Here is a 22,158-nt window from a genome sequence, read left to right as displayed (position 1 = left end):
TGGCATCCAAAGCCCCCATTCCAAGCATTAGCTGGGCCTTACCATATCAGAGATGAACCAGAACCTACTCAAGCAGGAATGTACCCATCAAGCCAACACAATGTGCCTTCCAGAAAAGTTGCAAAAATAAGACAAACTGTATGAAAGTTTATTGCAAAACAAAACAAAAAAATCTCCAACAAAGCTGATATAGCTAAGATTCAAGTATTCTGATACGAGTAAGTTTGAGTCTCCTCCCACCCCTTGTATTCTTACACAACATAAGATTACAATACTAGATCAAGTGGAAACACACAGGAATGCAGAGGCAAGGGCATGGATACCGAAGCTGGAATGATGTAGCCTAGTGTCCTAGTAGCTCCACCTTTTCCCGAGTTACCTTTGGTAGATTCCTCCTCTCTTTAAGCCTCATTTTTCTCATCTGTAAAATAAAGGTGGTAATCACTTCTTCAGGGTTTCTCTAGGGAATCTGATGAGGGGGAAAGACACAAGCATCCCAGACTGAAACATGTACCACAGGCCCACGAAGAGGCTTAAGTCACTGACAGCTCATGCAGAAACATGCATGTATAGGGAGTGGGCTTGGGGGAAGAATATTGCTGCCATAAGGAAAGGTGAGCTCTGGGGAGGAAAGTCAAGGAGTATTTGATGAAGGAAAAGTACTCAAGATTAATCTACAGACCTATAACCTCTCTGGAGAGTCACAGATGGTCCTGGGAACTCTCTGAGGGAGAAGATTATCCAACATGTACAAGGTGCTTAAGAAAACACCTTATCTCATTAAAACTAGCATTCCTCAGGAGAGCTAACATCTCCCTCTTAGAAGTTGCAGGGAGCTTGGCGCAGCTCTCAGGATTACCAGATGGAAGGAGGAAACAGACATCCATCCCCATCACTTATGAGTTTTCTCAGGCCACACGCCTGGGAGAAGCTTTCTTCCTGGGGAGTACCCCGGGAGGAGGGCAGGTACTCATACCGATACACCTTGCCTAGCACATTTTCAAAACTTCTTTGGGAAAGAGAGGTTCTGAAAATTTAACTGAAACAAAATCCAGTCACTTCAAATCTACGCGTTATTCTTTGTAAAGCAGAAACCACAATTACACACACACACACACACACACACACACACACACATTTAAATGAAATAAAGATGTGTTGTGCCTGGCAAACTTTTCTTTGTAAAGCAGAAGGAAAGGACCCATGATTTAGGAAGTTAAGTTACTTGATACTGTTATGTAAAAGACGCTGTGTGCCAGATGTTCAAGACTTTTGGAATTCACAGGCCAGTAGCATTTAAAAAGGCTTGGGGGACTAACCTAGGGTACTTCAACATCTTTTATTTACATCGTTTTATAAAAGACATAATTCCAAAAATATAGAAAGGATATAATTTCAGAATAAAAGTCCATCCTTCAAATTGAATAAATTTATGATTTTTTACTAACTCATGACAGTCACATTATTTTTTCTAATTTTGCATTGGATTGATGGCAACTTTGTCATGGAAAAGCCCTGGTCCTTGTACATACCTGCATTTGGAAACCACTACTGTAGGGCCATGTTGCAGGTGGAGTCATATCTCTGCACATATTATTCCTTGAGAGTAATATACTTTTTCATCTAGTAGGATGATGCATTAGATTGGATCCTTGAGAGTAATACACTTTTTCCTCTAGTAGAATGATGCATTAGACTGGATGAGAAATATCATGATTAAAATTCCATGATAAGAAGAAAGAAACAGAGGGAGAGCAAGGGTCTAAACACAACTGTGAGTTAGACTCTGTGTTTGAGTAGAACCTCCTGCAATTGAGGCATTAGTATATAGTGCACTCTCTGGAGCCCCATGCACAAAGGTGGGTGCAGATTACAGCAGGATGTCCTTCTCACTTCTGTGTAAATCCGATGCCTTGTGGATTTTCAGAGACCAGATGCCAGGGATGTTGGCATTCCCATGGATTCTATGGGAGACAACTATGATGAAAGACATCTTCAGGTAGCTTCTTCGCTGTGACTTGGGCTATAATTTGCAGAGAACCGGAACCAGAGTATTGTAACTGGTTGAGTTGTTTGTAAGCATTTGAGGCTACTTTTGCGGAATATGCCAAAATTATTGAGGGATGCTGTAAAGACAGCTAAGGAGGTTGTAGATTTAGGCCATTGTATTGTGAGCATAAACATGAGTGTAGTCTTGTGTATCAAAAGCTAGTGAGGCCTAAGAAAATAAGGATGGTGACATTTGAGCCTATATAGCCTAGATCTGAATCCCAGCTCTGACATTTACTTGCTCTGTGACCTTGAGTACATCAAGTGGCCTCTCAGAACCTTAAGCCTTTTATCAGAAAAATCAAGGTAATAATAAAATGGCCTTATAGGATTACTCTGAAGATCTGATTAAGTTAGGTTTTGTACAGTGTTTGGCATTTAGAAATAACATTATAAATGTTAGCTGTTGTCATTACATAAAAATGAGGAAATTGAGTGCAGAGGGTTAAAATGAAAAGACCAAGTTCATATTACCCAGATGCCAAACCCAGGACTCCTAAATGCAGGTACAGATGTCTTGCCCCTTTCTGCAACTTAGCGTGGTCCATAGACCAGCGGCATTAGCATGACCTGGGAGCTAGTTAGAAATGTAGCAGCTCAGGCCTCTCCAGTTTAACAAGATCCTTGGGTGATTCCTATGGGTATTAGGGTTTCAGAAGCACTGTTCTGGAAAATACTACTCTTGAGAAACTTTTGGCAATTGAGAGTATGTTCTCTTGAGTAGAGAGATGAGAAGTAACTGTTACTCTGGGCTCAACCCAATCCAGCCCCAGACAGTAAGCAAGAGACCTTGCTTTTAAAAACATTTATAACAAAGCATGTGTTTATGAGGCAATTTACAAATTTAATTAGATGAAACCAATTTGATTTTTAAAATTAGGTTCTAGTTGTAATTTCAAGAGAGAAATTCATAAATTACAAATTACCCTCTTTTGGCCTCAAAATAGAATATTTTATTACAAAGAAAAATAGGATAATGCAAATGGAAGAGAAATTCAGGATTGTCTGTGGCCTTCTATATACAACCTTGGCCTCAGCAAAGTTAAAAGCAAAGAAAAAATAAGGGAGGGGAAGGAGGGAAGTTTCATTATTATAACTATGTTATTGTTAAATACAGCAGGTCCAAGTGGTTAAGATTAAATTTCCTTCTGCACAAGTCCAGGTCACAGCCTCTGAGTCCATCCTCGGACAATTCTGCCCCCCAAAATGTGAGTGGCTTTAAGTCCCATTCTGTCTCCAGTCTTCAGTCCTCTCTTTCTAATATGAAGGTGTCAGACTGTTCTTGGCTTCAACTGGGTAAGAATGAAGGGGAAAGTAAATCTATGTCAAACCCATGAAATCAAAAATTCTACCTCTTTTTGGAGTTGCTTTGCTGTTTAATTCTTGCCTATAAGCCAGCCAAAGTCTCTGAAGGTGAAGTAGTGAAGACATATGAATAAAAACAGTGAGTGTGAAGACCCTGAGGTGGAAATGACTTAGGCAGGTCTTAAAAATGTAGTAAAAAGGAGACCAGAGTGACTGGGGCCTCCTGAGCACAGAGGACAGTGATGAGACTGTGTGGGGGAAAGGGTGGGTAGGGCCAGGGATGGCAGGACTCCTAGAACTTGCATTTTATCCTGAAAGGAATGGAAAGCCCTAGGAGGGTTCTACACAGAGGAATGAAGGGATCCAATTTATATTCTTAAAAGGTCATCCAGCTGTTGTGTGGATAAGAGATGGTGGGCACACAAGCATCCTGGAAACATCTGGAAAATGCACCAGGAGGCAAGGACATTTCCATCATCTATGATATTAAGATGAACTATTTATTAAAAGACCTTATACCTGAGCAGAAGATGTGAAAGTGTTGTTACAGCTGCCTCTTTACTGCTGCTAGCCCAGCTTTGACACCTTCTTTTTAGTAATGAGTTATTATCTTGATGAGCACCCTGGAGCCATGGACCTTTAGATCCTGGGCCCACCTTCCCTGAAAGATGGGTGTCTCACCCTGACCCTATTACCACTCCAGGGCTATGAAACCGTCTCATTCTGCAGCAGCCTCAAACTCTCTCTCTGCCCACTGAGAGGGGAGCTCAGAATCCTCGTCAGAGCCCACTGGTTCCGGCCTCATCTGAGCTGCAGCAGGAAGTATTAAGATAAATTAGACCATGGCCTCAGATCTTTGGGGATTTGCACTTTAGTGGGAGATGCAGAATGCAATTCTATGATCATTCCCCTAACAGAGTGACAGATCATGCACAGATAGAGGCAGCACCAATGGCCTTGTGTCCACAAACTAGCATCATTAACATCACTTGCGGGCATGTTAGAGATGCAGAATCGCAGGCCCCAGCCTGGACCCACTGAATCACAGTCTTCTTAACAAGATCCCCAGATAATTCATGTGTACATTAAAGCATAAAAAGCACTGGTTTAAGAAACATTCTCAAATCTCACAATTGTGATCTGCACAAGAGGGTGGTAGAGGTGGTAAGGGAATATCAACTGGTCTGGAAAGCTCTGCCTGATGAAAACATTGCAGTCATTGCATGAATAATGTGATCATTTAATGCAGTAAGGAATATTCCTGCTCACCTGATGTCCAAACAGTATTTACATCAGGAATATGGAAATCATGACATCTGCATAGACTCTTCCAGAACCCTGCTTTTGGGTTTGATTAAGGCATCAGGGTTCCCTAATCAGGGTGTGGATGTGCAGAAGGGTGGTGTGGCCTCTCTCATTCTGACTCAGCTCTTGGGAACAACCACAACTCCCCAAGAACACAGACCGTCGCAATTGCAGACAGGCACTTATAGCCAGAATGAGGTCACCAAGGGAAGCAATCCAACCAAACAGTTGTCTAAAAACCCTTCAATAAAATCATTCAGAGACAAGCTGTTCAGAGTTCATGGAAAACAGTAATCAATATGTGTTTCAATTCAATTAATTGTTCTCGTCTTCGTCCAAAAATAAAAATCACACAGTGTGAGGGAATTGGGCCAGAAGATGTTACACTTGCAACTGGGTTAACGAAGTGTGAAAATATTTAAAATTCAGACATATGAAGCCTCCCAGTAAGCCTTTCTGTTTAGCAGTCAAAATCACCAAGTTTCTAATTACAGTGTATAAATCTGAGAAGCTTAAAGGGAATGAGAAGACCCTAATGAGGCAGGAATGGGTGTCTTGATTATGCTAGAGTTGATTGGCATTTATCTTACAAGCTATTCTAGGTGCCTGGCATTCAGAGTTAAATAAAACAGACTTCACTTCAATAAAACAAGGCGGCATTCCTGTATGGGAGCGCCTTTAAAAGGTACTATAGGTCAGAGGGTTTGTCAATATTTTTTTCAGCACACAGATGGTTGGATTCAATCTGAACAAAAAGCACGGGCCCCAGGAATCAACAAGCCATCAGAGTGCATTACAAGGAGGCTGGAGCATCTTCCGAGACAGGAGTTCTGAACAGAATGAAAGCCTGAACACAGACATTGATGGAGAGAGGGGACCAGCTGGGTGGATAAGCTCACGAGGAAACTCTTTAAGACAGAGGCCCAGAGAAGGTTCCTGGCTCTGTCTGGATGGATGAGCATGCCTCCTTCCATCCCTCAGCTTTGCTGCACTGACCACTCAGGGCTCACTGACCCCAGACTGGCTCATGACTCTGGTCCACAGAGGAGCAGTGTGGAGAATGGGATGTGTTCCAGATGGGCAGGAGGTAGTCTAGGCAGGAGGAAATCAGCTGGATTGTGACTAATACAGCCCAAAGCAAGAATTTGCATAATTCAAACTGGATCTACGTTAATTAGGACACATGATTTGCATAATGCAGGCCGCTATTGAGTATAACTCGAGCCAGGCTGGTAACAAGGAAAAAAGCTCTTGTTTCCTCTAAATTGTTCAAGCCAGAAATGAGAGCGTCATCCGTTGCCCTCAGCAGCCACACAGCTAATCCGCCAGAAAGTTTCATTATTTCTCTTGCCAAAATAGACACAGGTCAGGCCGCGTGGCACCATCTCTGCTGCCACATCCTGTTCTGAGCACCCCTCAGATGCTTGGAGCATTTCAGTTCCTCCCTGCCCACCCCCTTCCACACTTCACCTGTTCCATATGTCCACACTGCAGCCAGACAGAACATCTTAAGAGGTAAATCTGATCCTGTTCCTCGTCTGCTTTGGCTTCATCTTAACTTCAAGGCACTGAATGATCTGGTACTGGCTGCCTCTCTAACTTCACCTGCCGCTCCTCTTCCCATTGCTTACTGCTGTCCAGCTTTAGCCTCCTGGCATTTCCCAAGCTCACCCAGTTCCTGGCAGCCCTCGCCACTCTGTGTCATTCCTTCTGCCTGTAATGCTCTTCACTCTACACTCCTCAGGGCTGGCTCCTTCCTTTTCTTCACCTCCAAGAGGCTTTTTCCCTCCACTGTCCACTTGATCTAAAACAGGTTCCCCTCTGTTTCCTCTCTTAACAACTTGCTTTCCTTCATACCATTTCCACAATCTGCACTTGTTTCGTTTGTGTACTTCAGTATCACCCAGCCCCACAACAGACTTGAACCCTCGTGAGGGCATGGGTCCTGTATTGTGAATTTTATGTGTCAACTTGGCTGGACCACGGTTTGACAGATTGGTGGTCAAACCATACTTTGGATGGTTTTGTGAAGGTGTTTTTGGATGAGATTGACATTTACATGGGCGGACTTCGAGTAAAGCAGATTGCTCCCCATGACATAGGGGAGCTTCATCCCATCAGCTGAAGGTCTGAATAGATTAGAAGACTGAGCTCTCCTGAGTAAGAGGGAATTCCCCAGCCGATGACTTTCAGACTGGAACTGCAACATCAGCTTTCCCCGGTTCTCTAGCCTGACAGCATTTGGTCTTGACATAACTAATACAGGCCGGGCATGGTGGCTTACACCTGTAATCCCAGCACTTTGGGAGGCCAAGGCAGGCGGATCATGAGGTCAGGAGATCGAGACCATCCTGGCTAACACGGTGAAACCCCGTCTCTACTAAAAATACAAAAAATTAGCTGGGTGTGGTGGCGGGCACCTGTAGTCCCAGCTACTCAGGAGGCTGAGGCAGGAGAATGGCGTGAACCTGGGAGGCGGATCTTGCAGTGAGCCAAGATTGTGCCACTTCACTCCAGCCTGGGCAACAGAGCAAGACTCTGTCTAAAAAAAAAAAAGAAAGAAAGAAAGAAACAACTAATATATGCTATATTTATTTTTGCCTTTCAGTGTGTCCTGAGGACCTAAAATAGTAGCTTTCACATAGTATGTACTCAATAAATATTCTTTGGATAAATGTATGGATTTGTGCTCTATCCTAGCAAGGGGCAATGATGATTATTTTTGTCTAACTAATTTAGTTGTTCTCAAGCTTGGCTGAAGATTAGAATCACACCTTGAGATACCTTCTGCTCAGTTTTGCTGTGAAGGTAAAACTGATCTGAAAAATAAAGTCCAGTTTGGCCTGGTGTGGTGGCTCACACCTGTAATCCCAGCACTGTGGGAGGCCGAGGTGGGTGAATCATGAGGTCAAGAGATTGAGGCCGTCCTGGCCAACATGGTGAAGCCCCGTCTCTACTAAAAATACAAAAATTAGCTGCTTGTGGTGACGCATGCCTGTAGTCCCAGCTACTTGGGAGGCTGAGGCAGGAGAATCGCTTGAACTCAGGAGTCAGAGGTTGCAGTGAGTTGAGATCATGCCACTGCACTCCAGCCTGGCAACAGAGCGAGACTGTCTCAAAAACAAAACAAAAATAAACAAAAAATCATACCTTGAGAGCTTGAAACAATGTATAGATAAATAAATAGGCGTCTAGTTACCTGAATGAATGCAGGGATGGATGGATGGGCCTTATTGCGGTCCAAATAAATCAGAATCTCTAGGGGAGGGGGCGCTATCCATATGCTGTATTTGTTTGTTGTTTTTAAGTTCCTTGAGAATTTCTTAAAAACATCCAGGGTTGGGAAGAAGCATTGCATGAATTGAATCCAGTCGGTCTCCTCTGATATGTAATCCTAGCTAAACACCTTCTAAATAAACCCAGTCTTGATCCTGGCTTAACCTATCTTCACTCTCACTCTGCCAGACTCCACCTCTATCTGATGTACGCTACAGCCAACTCACTCATACACAGGCAGTTGCTAAGTGCTAATTTTTTTAAGGATTAAATTCAAGAAACATTGGTCTTTTTTCCCTCAAGGTTGCTAAACAGTGTGTGGAGTAATTGAAAAAACATAGGGAGGTATCGTTCTATCAATATCCCTTTGCATGTTACTAATGGCATCTTGCAACTCTGATGCCAGAGCGCACCACAGACCTTCCCTTGCAAATCTTTTTCCCTCTCCTGAATAGTGGAAGTCAGTCCTGTTGTGGTTTTTTTTGTGAGATTAAAAAAGACATGTGCACACACAAAACAATAGATTTGCCCAGAGGCCTTCCCTAAATCTTAAAAGTCAGGGCCCTGGGATGTCTAGGAGCCATTTGTTCTAGTCCACAGCTCATCATTCAACCTCCATAAGATGTTTCCCCTCCAGAAACTTGAAAAATGCAGGCATCCCTGGTTAGATGCCATATACAGGTCATTCGGGCTGACAGGGAAGCTGACAGGTGTTTCAGTAGAAACAGCTCTGGTTGAAAAGAATGATTTCTGGCACTCAGAGTCTGGAAGGAAAAGAAGTTGCATTCTGATGTGAGTGACTTGCATTTATGTACCTGGGCCCATTAGAGCTGCTGGTCATCCACTTGTGGTATATTAGGATTGCCTCTGTATTTGCCTTGGGGTGTTTCTTCTTTTCTGTTACGACACAGGTATTTGTGATGGAGCCAGGTAACTTGACAGTGGAAATCAACAGATGTGTAGCACTTGTTACCTAAGGATAGCAAACCATGTTGTCCTGCCAGTGAGGTTTTCACAGTAAACATTAATCATTCAGTTCAGCTGTGGAAAACAATAAAGGTTGCTGCATGAAAAATATTCCTGCACTGCGCACATGTGAATAAGTATGCTTGTCTTGGGGTGTGTGTATGAGCATATGTTTTTGTGAGTTTATGTAGTTGTACACTGTCACATGTATACACTCATATAATTGTATCTTTGGTGGCATGTCTGTGTGAAGCTTTCATCCTTTGATGTATCCATTTTTCCAGCTTCATCCTTAGGATTGTTCTATTTCATTGGAGAGTTAACTGACAGAGATATCAGAGACACAGGGCTATGTCTGTTTTCTCCTGGACTAGGGGTGCCTGTGATCACCTCATATCCGTGCCATGGTAACACCAGGGGAGAAACTTTCTTTCATTTCAGTGGGCTCCCAGCTGTTTAACATGAACGTCTGCCATAATTTGTCTCCAGAGTTTTGCTAAAGAAAAATGTTGGATTAAAACAAAAGTCTCCCGGTTAAATTGAATCCTATGCGTCTACAGTTGTCCTAGGAGAGAGAAGGGAAGGAAATGAAGAGTGAGTTCTGCATTTGTCAGGGCGTGGGCTTTCTTCATGTTTCTTATCTGGGAGGGAAACTGCATTCTGATGCACTGTATGTGCACCCAGAGGTCTTTGCAGGGTGTCCTTCTGTGCACATGGCCACATGGCTAGAGATGGAACTTTCTCCCTGGCTGCTGTGGTCCTTTCAATAAACTGTGCCCAGAGGCAGCACTTAAGTTGTGAAGTGTCTCTTTAAACATCACAAGTTGTTCTCTTTTCATCTCAGATGTTTTACCGTGTTACCCCTGTTGGAATTCCACCTAGGCTGGGCAATGCAGCATGAATTTGCTGCTTTTAACTGGCTCTTTCGCTTCTGTTTTGGTCAGAACAAAATGAAAAATGTTTGCATATTTTCATCTATCATCAGGACATTTGGAGCCTCTGTTCTGAAGTCTCTGGAGGCTGGAATTCCAATCTGTGATTTGTTGCTTGTCTTTTCATTAGCTCGGGAGCTAGCAGGTGGTTTTTCTCCCCTCACCTTAAGTCAATGGGCATTTTTTCTTTTGACTGCTTTTTCTTACTGTTTACCAAGAGAAAAGTAATTCCTTAAAACTGACACCCAAGTATGAGATCTTGGTCTACCTCATTATGGTTTCAATACATACATACATACGTACATACATACATACATACCATGTCTCCAGGGTCCTTCAAGATGGCATAAAGAAAGGTCACTGCTTTCTTGTTCTGTTTTATTTTATGCACGTTTTTAACGTGTGTATTGCTGCACGTCAAATAGTGGGTTGTGCAAACAGTAAATTTAAGATTGACCTTTGGTTAGTCATTGCAGAGTGTACTTGAACTAGTTAGCTTCTTTCCCAACCTGGGCCTCAGTTTCCACATTTGTGGCTTAGGAGGCTTGGACCAGGGAGATTCAAAAAGCTCTTTCTGCTATGAACTATCACTTGGGTGCCCAAAATGAGATTAATCTCACTCCTAGTTTCATGAAACTCTTTCTGTATTGGTCTGTGCATGGGTCTCTTTTCTTTTTATTTATTGATTAATTTTTCAGTAACACACCAACTAAAAGACAACCAGAATGCTGACAACACCTAACATTTACTTATGATCTACATAAGCACATCTGTTTCTACTCACTTACGTCTCCCCATCCCATCTTCCTGACCCCTCCACTCTTCTGAATCTTGTATATAATTCCTGTATATTTTATATAGTTTTGCTACTTGTGTGAATTCCTTACAAGCATATTGTTTTTTAGTGTTTTAACTTTAATAAAGGATTTTAAGTCGTGTATAAGCTTTTGGGACATTTTTATTCCATATTGTATTGCAAATGTTCATCCCCATGGATGAGTGCAGCTGTAGTCCATTCATCTTGACTGCTGTCTAATACTCCACTGCACGAAGATACTACACAACTTTCACTCATGATCCTTTCATAAACATTGGGGTTGCTTTCAGAATGTTGCCTTTATCAGCAGTGATGAAATGAGCACCCTTGTGCCTACTTTCTCCTGTATATGTGCAAGATTTTCTCTTGAATTTCTATCTAGAAACTAGGTCAGATGGTAAATGAATGTTAAGTTTTACAAAAATACTCCAAACTCTTTCCCAAACTGGTTGCACTAATTTACACTCATGCCAGCAAATTATGAGTGCCTATGATTTCAAACCCTCTCCAACATTTGGTGTTGTCAAGATTCTTCATTTTGACTAAATAAATATAAAATGGTATCTTGTTGTCTTGCTTTGTATTCCCTCAATTATTAATGAGGTTGAATATTGTATTTCATTTTCTGTGGGATATCTGTTCATGTCTTTTGCCTACTTTTCTACTGGGTTATATGCTCTTTTCTTTATTGATATGTAATAGTTTTATAATATACTTTTGATAATATTTTGCCAGTTACAAATGTAATTTGCTGTTTTTACTTCTTCTAAGGTATCTTTGAAAAACAAAAGTCCTTAATTATGGCCAATTTTATCAGTCTTTGTTTATATAGTTAACACATTTTGTGTCCTTAAGAAATTCTTCCCTAAACCAAGGTGAGAAAGATGCTTGCCTATATTTCTGCTAAAAGTTGCATAGTTTTGCTCCTGAAATTTAAGTTTTTGATCTATCTGCAATTAATTTTTGCATAGGGTGAGAGATGGAGTGAAAATTTTATTTTTTTCTTACATTGATAAACACTGTATCCAAGTCCTTTTTACAGTCTCTTCTTCCCTGCTCTACCAGGCCATATCTGACTTACGCCAAAATTTCTTATATGCATGAATTTTTTTCTGAGCTCTCTATTCCACTGGCCTCCATGCACTATAACCATTCATAGTCATATTTATTACAGCTTCACAGTGTCCTGATCTCTGGTAGAGAAGATTCCTCCTCCTCATACTTGTTCAGCAATATCTTGGTTATTCTTGCCCTTGGCTCTTTCATTTTAGTATGTACTTACCAAGTTTAATGAAAACATCTGTTGTTGTTTTTATTAGAATTGCCTTGAATGTATAGAACAATATGTGGGTAATTGACATCTTTATGATATTCAATCTCTGTATATTTATTTAGGTTTTCTTTAATATCTCTCATAGTTTTATTACCTTACTTTTAGAGCTATTGCATTTCACATAAAATCCAAACTGCTACCTTAGGTCTGAAAGACTTGCACCTCCCATTCTCTTTTTCCCTCTGGTCTCACTGGGCTTCTTTTACTGTGCTCCAGCATGCTAGGGGCCCCTGTCTCAGGCTTATTGCACGCAGACCTCCTATTGCCAGAAAGCTCTTTCACTTCCTCTTCCATGGCCAACTCATTCTCCTACTACAGGTATTGATGTGAATGCTACCACCTCAGAAGGGCCCTGCCTAATAGCCTTCAGGTAGGGCTTTGCCCACTCACCACTGTCTCTACCATTGCTTCCCATTTTTGGATAACATGGACCACAGTTAACAATTATTTTTTATTTCTTTATAAATGTCTATCCTTATATTGTAAGTGCCAAGGGATATACACATTTATAAACAAAGGGACTCACAATATAGGGATACACATGTACAAGCAAGTATGTGCATATAAATATACACACACACACTCCTATATATATACATAGCTCATCTCTGGAAAGAACTCAGTACCTTACATAGTACCTGGAACACAATAGGGTCTCAAATTTGATGGTGCTTTTTTTCTTTTCTTTTTGTTTTCTTTTCTTTTTGGTTTCTTTTCTTTTTAAAATTTTCTCTCTTTTTTTTTTTGTTTTTGTTTTTGTTTTTTGTTTTTTGTTTTTTCCTTTGAGATGGATTCTCACTCTGTCACCCAGGCTAGAGTGCAGTGATGCAATCTCAACTTACTGCAACCTCCACATCCTAGGTTCAAGAGATTCTTATGCCTCAGCCTCCTGAGTAGCTGGAATTACACGCACATGCCACCATGCTTGGCAATTTTTTTAAAATTTTTAATAGAGATGGGGTTTCACCTTGTTGGCCAGGCTGATCTCGGACTCCTGACCTCAAGTGATCCACATGCGTCAGCCTCCCAAAGTGCTGGGATTACAGGCATGAGCCGCGGTGTCTGGCCTCTTTGTTTTTTTTTCTTATGAAGATGGGATGGGCTTTTCTTATGAAGATGAGATCCCTTTGAAGGCGTAGGTAGAGTAACAGAAGTATCTCTTAGCATCCATTAGTCCATATATATGACCTTATAGGACCATCCAAAATCATAAGATTATCTCCCAAGTCTTACAATAATCTCTAATAGACTACATGAGGTTCCAACCAGTGAGTTTATACTTAACTCATAGAATTAATTTGCTAAAGTATAAACTTGTCAAGGTTAAAGATCTGTATTCACAGGTATATCCCCGGTGCCTAGAACAGATCCTGGCACAAAGTAGGGTTCAATAAATATTTGTTTAATAAATAAAAATGCATTCCAAACTTGAGTCAAGGTTAAGGCAACAGGCATAAGAGATATTCAAATATCGACATCGCTGATTGCTTGATTTTTAAAATAATTTAGTTTTCATTAAATGTTAGTGACAATATAACAATATTATATAGTGTTAGAAAAATAGGGAGTGGAAATAACACACTAGCCATCTTCATGTGGGTTTATTTTCTTTCTAGTTCTTATGCATTTGCAACAGCTTTGACGTGGTTATGGTGACTTTTTTTTTTTAATTTTCACTATGCCCAACATATTCTCATTTCTGTGTAATCTATTTATTCCATTTAATGGCTCTCCATTCCCTGAACATATGGACCATATTTACTTTCAAATCACTTTATTCGGGATGTGTTGATTGATCTTACTAGAATGTTAGATATAATTCTGGGGGTATGATAAGAGTGAACTGGATCTTTTTAAGCGGCTGGTTAGGAGAGTTTGAATTTCTGCTTTCCTTTTCCCTCTCAATAGATTTTTCAGTAGCAGGCAGTGGCATTCACATGCATTCCATTGATTGTAGAACTGTGGTCTAAATAATAGCTCACTATGTTCAATAGACATGGATCTAATGGAGGAGAGTCAAACAATACATACACATTTGGATGGGATCCATAAACTCGAGGTTAGAAGTGGTGGTCCTGTTTTCCTCCTTGTTTTAAAACTTGAATTTCAGTTTGCTTATTTCCTAGCAGAGGGAGATGAATATAGGGCAAGTGTGTGCCCCGACTCCTCCCTAATACCATTCCCATGATGGACATCAATAATCAATCAGGGCATGCTCTTCCACTGCACTCCAACATGGCCTCAGAATCCCTCTCATCATGGCACAGCACTGCAGCTGGTCATTTCCAACAGAATGGGGTTAGCCTGCAAGGTATACCCTGCCTGCTGTCTCTGGCCTCTTCTCAGAAGGTTGATAGGGGGATAGGTGAAGCTCTGCCCTCACTCATTGGTTCATCCTACAGAATCTGTCTTTATGGTAATTAGGTAATTTCTGGATTTTTTTTTTCTGCAGTATAAGCATGTTGCAGTTTCCAGTCCTTTTCACAACAGTTGTAATCCTAGTGGACTCTGTTGCAGTATCTGCAGGGACGTCAGCATTATGGGCCAACAAGAAGATAAAGCAGATGGTGTGAGGTTCTGGGGAAACTTCCCACACACTGTATCCCCCATCGGCAGCTGGGTTTCCATTTGCCAGTAGATTAAAGCAAAGTCCAGATATGTCTGTGTCAGAGTCCCACCCATCTCATGACTGAACTCAACATGGTGAGTCAAAAGTGTTAACAGAAAAGCCAAACTTTGCAAAACCTTTTAAAAAGGTTTATTCTGAGCCAGTATGAGTGATCATGGCCTGGGAAAACAGTCTCAAGAGACCCTGAGAAAGTGTGCCCAAGATAGTCGGATTATAGTTTTAGGGTGGCAAGATTTACAGGCAAAGACATAAATCAGTACATGGAAGGTATATATTAGTTTGGCCCCAAATGACGAGATATCCTGAAGTGAGGGCTTACATGGATTCAGAGATTTTTAAATTTGTAATGGGTTAAAGGAGTAAGGCTCTGTCTAAAACTTGGAATCAGCAGAAAGGAATGTGTTCAGTTAAGATAAAGATGCTATGTAGCTGGATTGATGGCCTGCAGCTGTGACTTAACCCTTGCTTTGCATGACTTTAGGCCTTGTTCATAATTTGGTTTTGTATTGCCACAAAGAGTCTGTTTTAACATTAATGCTGGTCCATTGTGCCTAAAATCCGAAAGGGAGGGAATGTAGTAACCTGTGATTTCCTTTCCCCCATGGCCAAGAATTCCGGTTTTCAGGTTTCTCTGGGGTCCCCTTGGCCAAGAAGGCATCCTTTCAGTTGGTTGGGAGCTTAGGATTTTACTTTTAGTTTACAAAAGTACCAAAGGTATTGGAAGTGAAAACAAGCAGTGGTCTCAGGTCTCTGAGGATCAGCCTAGTTGACAGCAAGACCCTAGCCTGTGTGTGGAGGTGCAGAGAATGTGTCAAGACTCTTGCAAGCAGGTTTGATTCAGCAGCCTCCCAGGAAGGGCTGTGTTAGGCACACTGGTGCCATAGGCTCCTGGGTATCAAGTCCTAAGTGAGGCTTAGACTGAGATTATCTAGGAAGACATGGGGAAGGTGGGAACTGAGGATGGCTTGGGCATCTCCCTTTTCTCATAGCTGTTTTGTCTCTTAACAAGATAGAGTTAGTTCTACTCTCTCCTCATCCTATGAGCCATGCCCCTGAAGACTAGCCCTTCACTCCCAGCAGTAGCCATGCTGTCAGTTGCAATGCCTAAAGGCCCTGTGTGTCCGTTCCCACCTACTGTATAAATGTTCTATCTGCTGTTGTGAGAGGCAGTTCTTTTTGATGATGCTTACCTGTGTTACCACTTGGATAATGAGACCAGAGCTATAGAAGCCTTCCTGAAAATGATGCCAGAGGTGAGAGAGTCTATGTTAGAGCAAGTCATCTAGAGAGTCTTCATGACTGAAGGGCAGAACCACAGGAAGATAAGGCCATGTGCAGAGGTCTCAAGATTTTGTAGGAAATCCCGTTAAGGATCTTGTATGTACAATAGGCTCTCTGCTCTCCCCACCAACAAATGCATTCTGTTATCTTAGCCTTTCTTGGCCAATTTTTATAACAATATTATAGAATGTTTGGATATCAGAGAAAAAGATCACCTATAATCTCTTCTACCACAGTGCTAATTTTGCCTTGTATTTTATCTTTGTTAATATGCACACATCTTTTACCTAATTATAATTACATAAAATTTGCTATTGTAATTTTTCATTAAGTGTTTAATCACAATCATGATGCCTTTATAGAACCATGGAAATAGTTAATCTTTTTAAATGACTGCATAATTGTCCATTAGTGTATATAACGTAATTTTCTTATCCATCCCTTTATTTTTTATATATTTGATAACACTATGATAAACTTCATGTTTATGGTGGCATTGCATCATGGTGGAAAGAACATGACCTTCAGATCTGGTTGACCTGGATTCAAATCCTAGATCTAACGTTGCCTAGGTTGCTGACTTTTGGGCAAATTAACTTCTGAAATTGAATGATCTTATTGGTTTAATAAAATTGTGTGTAGGAGAAGCAATATTAAGCCTACAATTCAGGAATATTATAAGAATTCAAAATGTATTGTAGTCCTAGCTGTCCAGTATCCATTCAATGTCAAAGTTTGTTTTCTTCCACCTCTGTTTAGAGTATTTGTATATTAGACACTCCCACCCCCACCACACACACAAACATGAAATTACTGGGTTGAATGGAATGAATACTGTTGTAACTCTTGCTACATATTGCCAAATTGCACTGCACATAGATCTCACCTGTGTGAGTGTGTGTTTTAAGTATTGTGTAGAGTTTTTATGCCAGTCATCATGTCTGGGAAGAAGGCCTTTGGCAGCCCACCAGAGATTTATGTCAGCTTTCATGATACTCTCACAGCAGGCTGATGTGTGAAAAGCTTATCATGCATGTTGGCAGATCCATTTGCACTCTCCAAGGACGTGCTGGAGACACTCTTACCTCATCAATTCCTGTTCACTCCCTTTCCCCTTTGCCCTTCAATAGCAAGTAGATTGCCTGGTCCCCAGTCATCTCCCAGAGGGTCCTGGAAGCCCCATGGGAACTCTGAATTGAAGGACTCGCAGCCAGGTTTCTACAGGTCCTGCCACCAACTTTATGATACATCACCAGCCATGCCCTTCCACGGCCTCTGTTAGCCTACCTGCAGAAGAAGAGGTTGAAGCAGTTGGGCATCTCAAGCTGAACCTCTCTGTGTTCTTCTGTTATCAGCATCCCCTGGGAGCTTTTTAGGAAAGTGCTATCTCTGTCCCCACCCCAGGTCTTCTGAGTCAGGGTCTGCACTGTTACAAGATCCCCAGGTTGTCACTGTGCATGTTGAAGTTCAGCAAGTACAGTACTGAGTTGTCTGCAGGCCAAGCATTTTCCATCATGCCAGGAACATTTACTGGAGCCTCAGTTTTGGAACCAGTCTTTCCCTGAACCATGCTCTTACTACGTCAGGATTTTCTCACCCTGCTGTGAAATTCCTCCCCTTGCCCAGTTACATCTGTGGACCGTGGACCCTGGACCATGGACCGTGGGGACCTTGCTCATGGGTCAGAATCAGAGAAACCAACACTTCCCTCCCTGAAGAGACCAAAATCATTTTGCTAAAATACAGATTATACAGACACTGTACCATTTAAAATCCTTATAAATCCCAACAGCTCTGAGGATAAAACCTAACCTCCTCTTTAACTTGGCCAACAGTTTCCTCTATGAGTGACTCAGCCCTTGTGGGCTTGCCCAGTGCCCTCTCCTGCTTTTCCATCCCCCCTCCCAAATGCACAGACTTTACATTACAGCCACACTACACTTCCCTTGCTATCTTTTCCCTCTTCCTCCTTTCTTGCCTCCTCAGCACCCTGCTCAAGGGTTCTTTGGGGCATATTTTGTCCCTCGGCACCTGGTTGAGGGCTTCCTACTTGTTAGTTTATAATAGAATTTATTCCCCCATACTGTGATTGTGGATTTCTACATCTGTCTACAACTTGGCTCAGAATTCTTAGACTTCCCCAAATGCATTTTGTTCATTGTTGAGCTCCCAGGACCTGGCATAGGATAGGTCATCCATGAATGGCAGTGGTGCTGCTACCTGCCCTTCCTTCCTTCATGTCTTCCCTCCACCTTTCTCTGCCTGTGCCCTAGCACAGGAGATTGAGTCTCAGACATCACGGTGTTGCCTTGCTTTCTATTCATCTGAAAGAGTGCCTTGCAGGGGATGAGGAGAGAGGGAGGAGACCAAGGGAGGGGTGTTGACTGCTGCAGCTTTCTCCCCTCCAGAAAGGTCACAGCTCCTCCCAAGGTGACCTTTCAGGTTCTGGGACCTGCTCCCTCCTCCACCCCTCCCACTCTCACTTACTTAGTTCACTCCTCCACTATACCTCTGCCCTGATTCTCTCAACCGGCTCACAGCGTTGTAAATAGTGCCTCTAGTCAACTCTCCTTGAATTGTCTATTTCCTGCTCGAATCCCATGGAGACCCCATTATCATTACCATGTATCACTCAGAGTGCTTATCATCATGCATTTTGTCTCAGCCCTTCAAGGTAAGGATCACTATCCCCATTTAATACTGAGGCTTAGAGGAAGGAAGTTACTTGCCAGAGATGACCTGACTAGTAAACAAAACCTAGATTCCTACTAAGTGTGAATACAAAGCTTGCCCACTTAACTAGTTAGCCACAGTGCCTTTTCCAAAGGCACTCAATAAATGATGGTGAAATTAACCTGAATTTCCCAATCATGATCAATCCACTTGATTAGGGTGGCCATAAGCTTGCAGATGTAGGGTGGGGAGGAGTAAAGGCACAGTTTTGGAATGAAGAGGGTGACTGAGGTCTGGATCTAGCCTTGGCTTGGAAACCATGTAGTCTACATGGTGTCCCCCAAGCTTGAATTGTCAAATCCTTGAGGAGGGGTGCCCTGTCAGTATTGGATGAACAAGGCTTGTGTAGGGAAATGAGTGGGAAAAAACAAATGGGACGAGTTGAGTTTCATGCCCACAATGGAGGTGACTTCGTCATCATGATTGTATTTGCAAATTCCATTCAACCTGAACATTCCTGCAACTGAATAGACATATTCAGAGCCCATCCTCCCCCTCCTGTGAAGCTGAGTGGCATGCTTGACCTGATGGCTTTGGGAGGGCTCTGACACAAATAGGCACTGTCTGGTGTGTCAACATCAAAGGAAAATTGCAAAAGGCAAATTGGGCTAATATTTTTCATTACTGGAAAAAAGTTTCCCATACCAAGTCAATTTTGAAAAAAGAATTTCGTCTCTTACATCTGCACAGAAATGTCAAAATGGACAGGGCTGTCTGTAAACAAGAGCCGTGGCAGTTCATGAAGTTTCTCACATTCAAATTAATAATTATTTAAAAATAAAAATTAAAAGAAACCTAACCTGGGCCACCAGGATGACTGCTTCTATAACCTCAATGTTGATGGGTGAACCCAGTGACTGTAAGTGGTAGTATGGTCAAGGTAGCATTTCTCCAACTGTAATCTATGGAACCCTTTGGGATGAGGTGTCCACACATTTATGCCTGGGGGTGGCCACAGTCTGAATGTTGGTGTTTCCCCAAAATTCTTATGATAAAACCTAATTCCCAATGTAGTGGTTTTCATGCGCGTCCGTGTGAAGAGACCACCAAACAGGCTTTGTGTGAGCAACATGGCTGTTTATTTCACCTGGGTGCAGGCGGGCTGAGTCCCAAAAGAGAGTCAGAGAAGGGAGACAGGGGTGGGGCCATTTTATAGGATTTGGGAAGGTAATGGAAAATTACAGTCAAAGGGGGTTGTTCTCTGGTGGGCAGGGGTGGATCTCACAAAGTACATTCTCAAGGGTGGGGAGAATTACAAAGAACCTTCTTAAGGGTGGGGGAGACTACAAAGTACCTTCTTAAGGGTGGGGGAGACTACAAAGTACCTTCTTAAGGGTGGGGGAGATTACAAAGTACATTGATCCGTTAGGGTGGGGCAGGAACAAATCACAATGGTGGAATGTCAGTTAAGGCTGTTTTTACTTCTTTTGTGGATCTTCAGTTACTTCAGGCCATCTGGATGTATACGTGCAAGTCACAGGCGATGCGATGGCCTGGCCTGGGCTCAGAGGCCTGACATTCCTGCCTTCTTATATTAATAAGACAAATAAAACAAAATAGTGTTGAAGTGTTGGAGCAGCAAAAATTTTTGGGGGGTGGTATGGAGAGAGAATGGGCGATGTTTCTCCGGGCTGCTTCAAGCGGGATTAGGGGCGGTGTGGGAACCTAAAGTGGGAGAGATTAAGCTGAAGGAAGATTTTGTGGTAAGGGGCGATATTGTGGGGTTGTTAGAAGAAACATTTGTTGTGTAGAATTATTGGTGATGGCCTGGATACGGTTTTGTATGAATTGAAAAACTAAATGGAATAAGAGGAGGAGAAAAACAGGTATAAAAGGTCTAAGAATTGGGACGACTCAGGACATCTGATTAGAGAGTGCCTAAGGAGATTCAGCATAGCCCTGCCAGCAAAGATTATTTATTTACTTCAAGAGTTAAGAATGGCAGTTTGGGGATAGCATGAGGCAAGCGTGATCAGGGTGAGGAACAGGAAAGAAGGAAATATGGGGAAATGGGGTGAATATCAGGTGGATCAGAGAGATACAGTCATGAGGATCAGGTGTGGTATCCGGAATAATGTGGGAGGCTGGATTGAAGTCCGGGCCAGGAACAATGGTAATTGTGGGAGACTCAACAAAGAGTGAGTATAGCTGAAGCAGCCAGGGAGCAGAAAGTATATGTGTCAGGTGTGAGGAAGAAAATAGATTTTGGAAATTATGAGAGCTGTAGAGAGTGAGTTGAGCATAGTTTGTGATTTTTAGGGCCTCTAACAGTATTAAAGCAGTGGCAGCCGCTGCACGCAGACACGAGGGCTAGGCTAAAACAGTAAGGTCAAATTGTTTGGACAGAAAGGCTACACGGTGTGGTCCTGGCTCTTGTGTAAGAATTCTGACCGCACTAACCATGCCTAGGAAGGAAAGGAGTTGTTCTTTTGTAAGGGATTGAGGTTTGGGAGATTAACCAGACACGATCAGCAGGGAGAGCACGTGTGTTTTTATGAGAATTATGCCGAGATAGGTAACAGATGAGGATGAAATTTTGGCTTGACTGAAGTAATGGCGGCTGTCTGTGAAGCCTTGCGGCAGTACAGCCCAGGTAATTTGCTGAGCCTAATGGGTGTCAGGGTCAGTCTAAGTGAAGGCAAAGAGAGGCTGGGATGAAGGGTGCAAAGGAATAGTAAAGAAAGCATGTTTGAGATCCAGAACAGAATAATGGGTAGTAGAGGGAGGTATTGAGGATAGGAGAGTATATGGGTTTGGCACCACGGGGTGGATAGGCAAAACAATTTGGTTGATAAGGCGCAGATGCTGAACTAACTTGTAAGCCTTGTCTGGTTTTAGGACAGGTAAAATGGGGGAATGGTAAGGAGAGTTTATAGGTTTTAGAAGCCCGTGCTATAGCAGGCAAGTGATCACAGGCTTTAATCCTTTTAAAGCGTGCTGTGGGATAGGATATTGGCATTGAGCGGGGTGAGGGTGATTAGGTTTTAATGAGATGGTAAGGGGTACGTGATCCGTCGCCAAGGAGGGAGTAGAGGTCTCTTATACTTGTGGGTTAAGGTGGGGCAACACAAGAGGAGGACGCGAAGGAGGCTTTGGATTGGGAAGAAGGGCAGCAATGAGATGCGGCTGTAGTCCAGGAATAGTCAGGGAAGCAGACAATTTGGTTAAAATATCTCGGCCTAATAAGGGAACTGGGCAGGTGGGGATAACTAAAAAAGAGTGCATAAAAGAGTATTGTCTAAGTTGGCACCAGAGTTGGGGAGTTTTAAGAGGTTTAGAAGCCTGGCTGTCAATACCCACAACAGTTATGGAGGCAAGGGAAACAGGCCCTTGAAAGAAGGTAATGTGGAGTGGGTAGCCTCCGTATTGATTAAGAAGGGGACGGGCTTACCTTCCACTGTGAGAGTTACCTGAAGCTCGGCGTCCGTGATGGTCTAGGGGGCTTCCGAGGCGATCGGGCAGCATCAGTCTTCAGCCGCTAAGCCGAGAAGGAGTCAGTCAGAGAGCCTTGGGCCAGAGTTCCAGGGGCTCT

The 22,158-nt window shown here is 42.4% G+C and overlaps 1 protein-coding gene across 14 annotated transcripts in view; it reads left to right on the top strand.

Moving 5' to 3' along the window:
• The window catches only part of PTPRT (protein tyrosine phosphatase receptor type T), a 1,127,644-nt gene that overhangs the window by 741,606 nt on the left and 363,880 nt on the right, over positions 1–22,158 (top strand). The window lies entirely within an intron of this gene.

Source organism: Pan paniscus, chromosome 21 (genome assembly GCF_029289425.2).
Source record: "Pan paniscus chromosome 21, NHGRI_mPanPan1-v2.0_pri, whole genome shotgun sequence".
Taxonomy (NCBI): Eukaryota; Metazoa; Chordata; class Mammalia; order Primates; family Hominidae; genus Pan; species Pan paniscus.
Note: the sequence above shows the minus strand (reverse complement) of the source record. Positions and strands in the feature narration are given on the sequence as shown.